This window comes from Tachysurus fulvidraco, chromosome 17, assembly GCF_022655615.1.
Source record: "Tachysurus fulvidraco isolate hzauxx_2018 chromosome 17, HZAU_PFXX_2.0, whole genome shotgun sequence".
Lineage (NCBI taxonomy): Eukaryota > Metazoa > Chordata > Actinopteri > Siluriformes > Bagridae > Tachysurus > Tachysurus fulvidraco.
In genome coordinates this window covers 9,853,993-9,863,513 of record NC_062534.1, presented here as the reverse complement: position 1 = coordinate 9,863,513, position 9,521 = coordinate 9,853,993, and the positions used below count along the sequence as shown (strand labels likewise).

Genomic DNA, 9,521 nt, shown 5'->3' with positions numbered 1-9,521 from the left:
GAGATTCCTTCTCCATTAATTGTTTTTCACATAGCCACACAATGATTTCCTGATTTGCACTTTAACGTAACAAAGTATGTCACAGGTTGAAGGAACTGTTCTCCAAAATGTAAATTACATTTTAAACCTGTATGACTTCCTAATACTTTTGTCTGGGTCTTCATCACCAACATTATGCACTCCGCCTAATTCTAGCTCATCACAGCTATCGGCCATTACGTCATGTTCAAGCCAGACAAGAAACAGTGAGCCAAGCAACAGACCTTCCACATCTCAGATACTGAAAACATGGCCAGAAACATTCCAGGTCCCTTGGGAACAAATGCCACAGGAAATTTGTTCTGCAATTACAGATGGCAAGAGACCTAAACCAGTGGAACGGCGCCAGATGGTACGAGTACTTGCGGATGAAATGAGAAGGTATGAAGCTAACCCCACTCGCGCACAATGCCAAACTGTGGTTCGAAATATCATCAGGCAGTACCCACAGAGTTTTGCTGATATTGCACCAGATGGGTCACTTCTGTGTGGAGGTTATACTTCACTTTTGATTCAGTTAAAAAACCTCGGTGTATTGAATTCCATGTTGTGCTCACTATCCAATGTTATAGTGATCAGTGACTTTTTTGCTGATTGTTGTTTTGTTATCTCATGTAATTTCGGGAACGGTAGGGAGGTGGGTGCCATTTTATTTGGTGAATCCTTGTTTTCTCCTGTTTTGTGTTAGTTAGGGAGTGAGTTCAGGTATCTGTTATTTATTTTACTTTTGTGTTCTAGATTATCAGGATTTCCACTCCCCTGGCAGTGAACTTTTGTTTTTTATTTTGGCGTTGCACCCTTCTGAGATTTTGTTCCCTTCTTCAGTTGAACTTGAACTGATTTTTCTTTCTGTCATATCCAGATGCTTAAATAAACCTTTTAAATTCGATACGGAACATTGTTGGTGTGGTGCTGAGGCAGGGTCCGGGTTATGCTCTTTCCTGTTTTTAACATGTTAGGTCCTAAATCCCAGAGACACGCGTGGGACGTAACATATTAGTGGGGGCTCGTCTGCTTTTTTTCTCTCTCTGAGAAAAGCGATTGGTCTGCCCATGGTGTTTAGTTTAGGCTGTTAAATGTAAACTATTTCCAAATAAACAAGTAAACAAACAATAAGTCTAATTATTATTGTTTTATTATTGTTATTGAAACTGTTTAATGTGAAAAAAGCATTGCTCTCATTTGTTACAGATTTTTGAAAAACTACTACTACTACTAATAATAAATAAAAAAAGAACATGAACTAATCTGTCAATTTTCCTCTGCCGTTTTCCTCATGTTATTTTTGTTTGTTTATTTCTTGCATCATTCTGTGTTGACTATATTGACTGTTGTGTTTCTTTGTTGAAATTCCCTGTATATGAGCAGTTTCTAAAATACACAACTCAGCCCATCTGCCCCCAACAACTGTCACATAGATCACACATTTTCCCCAAGCTCTTGGCCTGTATCTGCATACAATGCAGCTCCATATAATACAACTCCAAATAATGGCTGACATGATCAGCCATGATATTAAATGCACCTGCTTAATAGTGTGTAGGTCTCCATTGTGCAGCCAAAACAGCTATGACCCATTGATGCATGACAAGGCCTCTGAATGTGCACTGTGGTATCTGGCACCAAGGAGATCAAAATCCTGAGATCAAACCATTACGGAACAACTGCAGTGTGGCTGAGCACATTATCCTGCTGAAAGAGGCAACTGCAAATTCAGTTACAATAAGAGGTTTACTTGTTCTGCAACAGTGTTTAGGTAGGTGGCATGTTTCAAAACATCCACATGAATGAATCGTGTTATATGACACCTTTCTATCGTTAACTGTTTCAGCAATTTGTGCTTCAATAGCTCAATCAGACATGCATGGCTAGCCTTCCCTCCTCATAAGGATCACTGAGTTGAGCACCCATAATCCAGTCACCGGTTCACAGATTGTTTTTCCTTGGACCACTTTTGGTAGTTGCTAACCAATGCATGCACTTACCCTGCTGTCTAGCCATCACAATTTAGCTCTTGGGAAAGTCAGATCCTTCTGCTTGTCCATTTTTGGTTCTTCCAACACATCTGATTCACTTGCTGCCTAATATATCTCATCTTTCTGTAATGAGATAATCCATGTAATTTACTTTACATGGTAATATACAAATTGTAATGAGATAATCCATTCTCTCTCTCTCTCTCTCTCTCTCTCTCTCTCTCTCTCTCACACACACACACACACACACACACACACACACACACACACACACACACACACACACACACACACACACACGCACACACAATTAGTTTTTGCAGACATTTTCTGAATTACCCACTGCAGACTTTGCAGGGCGTTTGCATTGCCATAAACAATATTTTAGATTTAATGTTTTATTCATTCTAAAATAATCGTGTATGTGAACGCATTTCAATTATTTGTTTTCCACTCCATGGGAAGTGAGTGTTGCTTGTTTTAGCAGTGACCTCCCTCCTGCTTCCCTCGCCAACAAAGTCACGGTGGGCGGGACAACAGCCCACAGTTTTCAGGCGCTGCAAATGTCATAGCCTAATGCCGGCCGCTGATTCGTTCCTGTCTGCTACAACGTCACGATCATGATTAGAATTGATGATCGGACGTTTTGATTTCATTGTCTGGCGCAGGGGCTTGTGAAAAAAAAAATGCTGAATTCGAGCAGCTGCTGATTTGTCAACAAAGAAAGGTATCTATCAAATTAATATGCTCTGTTATTTTAATGCTTTCGGTCAAACACAGGGACGGCCCGGAATAGCTTGGGTTACATGTTAATCAGGGTCTGGTTATTAAAATAAAAGTTTCGCGTGGAAGATGATGGTTTCACCGGGCCTAGCGTCCCTGTCGAAACGCGCGATTACGAGCATTTTCTCAAATTTGGTCTCTTCTATTCTGGTGTTCTTCATTTTGCGCCGTATGTTTGTTGGTAATGTTGAACGGAAAGTTGGATTGTTTTTTCTTCATTCAGGACTGATTCCTGCGCTGATTCGGGCGGGTGGATGGCGTTTTCCATCACTTCCATTGGAGATGTGATCATTATTTAATTCGCTAGCCATGCGCACTAAGGGCCTTGGAAAAGAACGAATGAAATAAATAACCCTTGCAATGCCTGTCTCCTTATTCGGCTTCTGAAACTCACAAGGCATTGTAGCATTATAGCCACAAAAAAACAACAACAATAAAACATCGAATCTAATGCAGTTAAAAACCCAATTTTCTGGAAGACTGCCTATTTATCTGCTTCGGAAGCGACTTGATTTAAACCGGTTAATCTGTTTCGTAGTCGGCTACTGTTCTTATAGCGTTTTTAGCATTGCAGCCAAGCGCTAGCTGCATCAATAAGGTATCGGCCAACTGAACTTGCTACAGTACACCGCTGTGTGTCTTTGTTTAAAAACTGCTTGAGGCTTTAATAGGCGACCAGATAGGATGGTGAAAACGATGGAGTATATATTTCATTATTCCTCTCAGGCCATGTTCTCTGTTGTAATTTAGTTTTTTTTTTTTACTGCACGCAAACACCAGGGGAACCCTTGAGGGCAAGAGACCTTGGAGGAGCATACATTGTGCTAATTTATAGTTCTCTGTAAGATTTTATTTTAAGGTTAGATTTTTTTTTCTTCAGGAGGGACTTGTATTTGCTCACAAAGACAATGATCCGATGAAAAGTATCATTTTAGCTCAATTAAAATCACGTAAAATAAAATGCACAAACGTTTCCACGTTTCTGAAAGTCCTTTGTTTGGTAAAGTTTGTTAAAAAAATCATCATGGCTGAATGATTATTTTGACAAGTTTGAACTAAAGTTCATGAAATTCCAGATTTGTCTGGAATAATACCTATAAATTAAATGACTTGATGGAAAACTGTGAACTGAGCAATTATGATATTAATTTCTTGGGTGAAGCAATTCTCATGAGAAGTTCCTAAACCATGTACATCTGCACTGATGTTACAGGGTGACCTTGCTAATGCAGTTACAGTGGTGTTTAATAGCTGAAAGTAATTCACTGACCCAGACATTTTACAGTGACATTTAGGCATCATGTTCATGGGGAATTTTAGTGGAGAAGTAAACCTTAAACTGAGACAGTTGTGCTGAGTTACAGCAGAGACAGGTGTCATTATTAGGATGAAAGTTAAACGTTTTGGAATCTGATCCATTTAAGCAGAGTGTACAGATGAGTAGGTGGAAGAGGTGGACAGATAATTGTTCTGCTGCATCAGTCTTTTTAGTTTGAGATTGTAAGAAAAGCTTATAAGCATGAAGAAGTAGTTTATTCCAGCATAGCAGTGGCTTTTTACATGAAGTACTTAGATTTCATCAGAGTCAAGCAGAATGCAGGACAAATCTGGCTCAAACATTTTCTACTGTTTTTTTCTGTTTGTAATGTAAATGTTTGTACAAATCTTTGTATGTGAATTGAGTGTAAGAACGGAGTATGTCCCAAATGGTCAGGTGATATTGTATAGCTGGATGTCTTTAAAATGGCATTCATGGTAAAATGCATCTTGGCATGGTATTGTTACAGGTGTTATAACCCAAATAGTTGGGTAATACTATTGCTTAAATGTAATCACAGCCATGTATACAATTTGTTCAGTTATGGTCCTTGATGTCGTGCTGCCATGCCCATACTAATAATTGATTAAAGTTATTCATTTATAGTTCTAAACATATTCCCTTATGATAGTTAAGCCATTTTGGGAAAGAGCTCTTTGTGCATCTTGGAGTGGAATCTGGGTGCATCCAGTCTCCCCTTTGATGCTTTGGACCTGAAGCATTGCATCACTTTACAAATACACTTTACTTTACAATGACTACGCTTCCCATCTTGGGTAGGTGCCCAGTAGTGGTGTTGTCCTCCTTCAGCCTTTACATTTAATGTCATTGTATGCACATGTTTTCTGAAGTATTGCTAACAATTTTCAATAATTAATTTAAACTTCAATAATTAATTTAAACTTCAATATTTTCAGAACAGCAAACAGCCCCCTTTTTCAGTAAAACTCAAAAGGTTTGGTTGATGCTGCTGTAAAATCATCATAACGGAATATAAAACATTTAAGATAAACTGAAAAGAATGTACTCAGTAACATCTCTCTTGGAGAAATAACCTTCCACATTAATTAATATGTTCCTCATACCTCATCTACCCAGTACCATCAAATGATCACCTGCTCAGAAGGCAAAACAAAGTCTGTTATATAAAGGAATTGGAATTTTGACTCTTTGGATTTTGCAACACTTCTTTATGGTTTCTTGAGATTTTAGATGAAGGATCATCTAAAGGATCACACTTTTTTCCAGCCATAGCAACCTGTAGGAGAACCAGGTTCTCTGTGACAAGGATGCTTCATCTTGTGGGTATGCCTTGAACTGGTTCATTGCCTCTGCCAGCTTCTCAAGTATGTTGTGCTTTATGTGAGATTTCCATGCTTGTACCATCTCTCATGTCTGTTTATCTTGTCTAAACTCCTATTCAGACGGGACTAGTTTTACAGGGGGTGATTAGAGAAATTTCAGTTTCACAGACGTACTTTGTGATTTTAATCCCTCCGAATCTGCCATGTCTGTCTTTTTCTCACACGACCTGTGTAAAAATTCCAGAGCAAATTTCCTACTGTTTTTCAGCAAAATTGGCGCTCCTCTGAGAAACCTAATCCCATCTGAATGCGAATGTCTGTGATTGCCGAAAATGTTTTTTGGTCAACGTGAACTACCGTATTAACCCTAGCTCACAGGTATTCAAGTTTCTGCTTTCCGCACACCAATAATGGATGTAAATGTGTTTGCTACCCTGCGAAGAAATAAAAAAAATGAAATCAACAAGAAAAGCCAAATCACGTATATTGTTAAGACTGGCTACTGTAATATCAGTTTTAGGTATCAGTTTTTCATTTCTATAGTCAATTACATAACGTGAAAATTATATAAAAATGTATTTATTCCAGTGGGTTTATAAGTTCTATATAAAACCATATGATGTTAAACATTTTTACATTTGTTTTTTTATTATTCTTAATATTATTATAACGTGTATAACATTTTTAAACACTTAACAAGTTATGATGTTTACATTTTAAAGTGCTTAAATGTAAATTTACTTAAAATACATTTTATCATATTTTATCAAATATGGCCATACGCAATCCATGCATCCTGGACATGTGGTCTTGTGCAACACCCACATGTAAAACACAGACACTCCTACCTCCGTAATAAACACAGAGATGTTAGTCCCGTCCGAATCCATACATGAAATGATAGATGTCGGCTGAAAAAAATTCTAACTCAAAAGTTGTTTGGAAAACTAGCCCCGTCTGAATAGTGCTTAAGTTTATACTCTATATGTATGGTTAATACGGTAGCTCACGTTGACCAAAACAGACAAGAAAACGTGTTTTGGAAAAAACATTTTTGGCAATCACAGACATTTGCATTCAGACGGGATTAAATTTCTCAGAGGAGCGCCGATTTGCTGAAAAACAGTAGATAATTTGCTCTGAAATTTTTACACAGGTCGTGTGAGAAAAATATTCGGACGGGATTAAAATCACAAAGTACGTCTGTGAAACTGAAATTTCTCTAATGACCCCCTGTAAAACTAGTCCCGTCCGAATAGGACTTATGTCTACAGAGAACTCTGGTATATTAAAAACTGTGGGCCACCAGGCACGGGTTGCAACTCTCATTCCCTCATTTGTACTTAAACTCCCAGGAATTTTCACAGCTTGAAACTTGCCATGGGAATTGATAGAATTACAGGAAACTTAAATGTAGTAGAAAAAAAATTGCACAAAATATTGTAAATCTTGGTTAAAACAGCCAGGTTTACTGCAATTTCAGTTGAATATCTACGCTTGCATATTTACATTTACATTTACAGCATTTGGCAGACGCCCTTATCCAGAGCGGCGTACATAAGTGCTTAAATCTCTAACATTGGATACATGTTGGTTCACATTAATGCTGGTTCACAAGCTGGATTACATTCATCAATCCTATGCACACAGCACTTCACCTACTGCAGGACTATTAAGGTTATACCCTCAATATGTGGGTAGCTTCAACATGTGCTGTGTATTCCTCAATAACATAGCACCGATCATTTCTTTAATCTTGCACACAAAAAATGTCAAATGTCCATCATGGTGAGTATTTTACATAAAGTATTTACATATTACACAGTTATATTTAAAACTCCTTGTATTTTGTGTAGCTATTGTGCAACAAAATTATACAATTGTTAATAAAAATACAGTGACTGAGCAGACATGTAGGCTAAATTATAAAAAAAAAAAAAAAAATTGACTGAAAAGACTATTCCCCACAATCAATCCCACATAGCAATATTGATTTCACAGGTTTGGGTTTGAGTCAGAGGACTGCATCAATTCAAGTTAGTTTTGATATCACGTTGGTAAATATATTTTATCTATGGTATTATGTTTATTTAGCAAATACCAAAATGTTTATATACTATCTATATATATATATATATATATATATATATATATATATATATATATATATATATATATATATATATATATTAGTAGCCAGACAGTAAATTAGATACGCTAAATGTAAGCTAGCACTATTTCGTTGACTTTTATGAGGCTAGCTAGCTCAAGCTGTTATGCAGAAGTACAGTGCTGGTCAAAAGTTTGGACACATTACTATTTTTAATGTCTTTGAAAGATATCTCTTATAATAACCAAGCCAGAATTTGATCAAAAATACAGGACAAAACAATTTGTGAAATATTGTTGTGAAATATTACAATGCCTTTCTGATTTAATATACTTTAAAATATAATGTATTTCTATGATGCAAAGTGAATTTATTAGCCATTACACTAGTCTTCAGTGTCACACGGTCCTTCATGATCCATATCATTCTATTATGCTGTTTGAGGAGTATTTATTCATCTAGCCTATTTCTGTTTGTTTGCATCAATTGTAAAATGTTTTTTATTTCAAAATATTCCAATCGTTTAACAAATTATTTATATATCTGTGCGTTGCAGTGCATAAGTGTTATTACAAGCTTTTTATCCACCATTCTTCTATAGAACTATGGCCGCACACCATATCGTGTGGATACATTTTACCTCAGCCAGCCTTGTCATAACGTAATTTTTTTAAAAATCTTTTTGAGTCTGAATGCATGACAGCTTATGTCGAAACAAAATTTTTAGATTTATGCTACATGTATATGATACAGTTTAGATAAATGTCTCCATGTTTCTAATTAATTCCCATAAATTCCTTGTAAGATTCCAAATTTGGAATATTTCCAAAAATCCACACATGACGGTCCCATGGAATGTTTCTGGAAATAAACTGAATAAACTGACCTTGCAGAAGAGGGCTAGTTGTTTAAAATGAGGGAAGAACATTATTGGGTGGCACGGTAACAGGAACTCAATAGACTGCACACATATTGTGGTTCTTTTATGAGCTTCCCTAAGGGTTGCTAGCTCAAAGTCATCAATATATACAGTGTAGGGGAAATTCTGAATTCTTCCTCGGACGAGAGTGTTCAATTGAAAGCACAAACCATCCTTGTATCATTGGTAGACATTCACCTGAGCAATGTAAGAAGAAAGTACCGTCTCCAAATTATCTTCTTCGTTCAACAAGGCTTGGAGCATTTCAATTATAGGAACATACACAGTTGACTGTGTGTCTTTAACTATACAAATTCCTCAAGTTTTACCAAAGGAAACTCTCTAGCTGTGTATGAGGCACTTTTGAAAATGGTTTGGAATATGGAGCCTTTGAAGATACATTGTGTATACATTGCATTTTGAGAGAAAGTTCATCCAAATTTGTGTTGAAGCTGAGAATTAACCTCATCTAGATTTTCCTCATCAAATTCAAGCGACTCCTCAAAATGAAAATCGTTGTGGTGATGGACATCATAGGTGGTGGGATCAACAAAAGGAGACATGTCTTGCTTAAATTGCTGTACGCCTGAGGAAAAAAAATCATGTTTTGAAGACACGTTTCTCAGAAACCCACATCCTCATAAGGGCAGTGTACTCTTTTCTGCACTCTGAAGTGTGTGTACAAATGTCTTCACTACATGGGACTTAAAAATCACAAAGCTGGCATCTGAGCATAGCTTTATGGGTTATTTGCATTTTTGTGCAAATGATTTTTGGACAAATGAAACTTGATGGCATTAAATGACTTAAATGTGCAGACAGATTTTGTGGAGGCATAGTAGAGGAGATGCAAGCTTGTGTGGCAAGCATGTTTTAGTCTTTAATGTTTGAGTAAATGGCCTTTTTTATCAGTAATGAAAGTGCAAAGGTAACATGCCCTGCATATGTATTCCCTTCGTTTTACCTGCAGGAAGGAATATCGGATCATAGTTAAAAAGGTATTAACACAGTTTACTCACAACACTGACAATTATTTGTTAGAAAACTGCATAAACTTCATTAACTTCCAAAA

The 9,521-nt window shown here is 36.8% G+C and overlaps 1 protein-coding gene across 6 annotated transcripts in view; it reads left to right on the top strand.

Annotated features, from left to right (window-relative positions):
- Positions 1-2,583: 2,583 nt before the first annotated feature.
- The window catches only part of hdx (highly divergent homeobox), a 29,406-nt gene continuing 22,468 nt past the window's right edge, over positions 2,584-9,521 (top strand). For 5 of the 6 annotated variants that reach the window (XR_003438967.2, XR_007138328.1, XM_027136000.2 and 2 more), the window contains exon 1: positions 2,584-2,742. The gene's annotated coding sequence lies outside the window, so the exon portion shown is untranslated. The remainder of the gene's footprint in view (positions 2,743-9,521) is intronic. The other variant, XM_047802562.1, reaches the window with a different exon arrangement.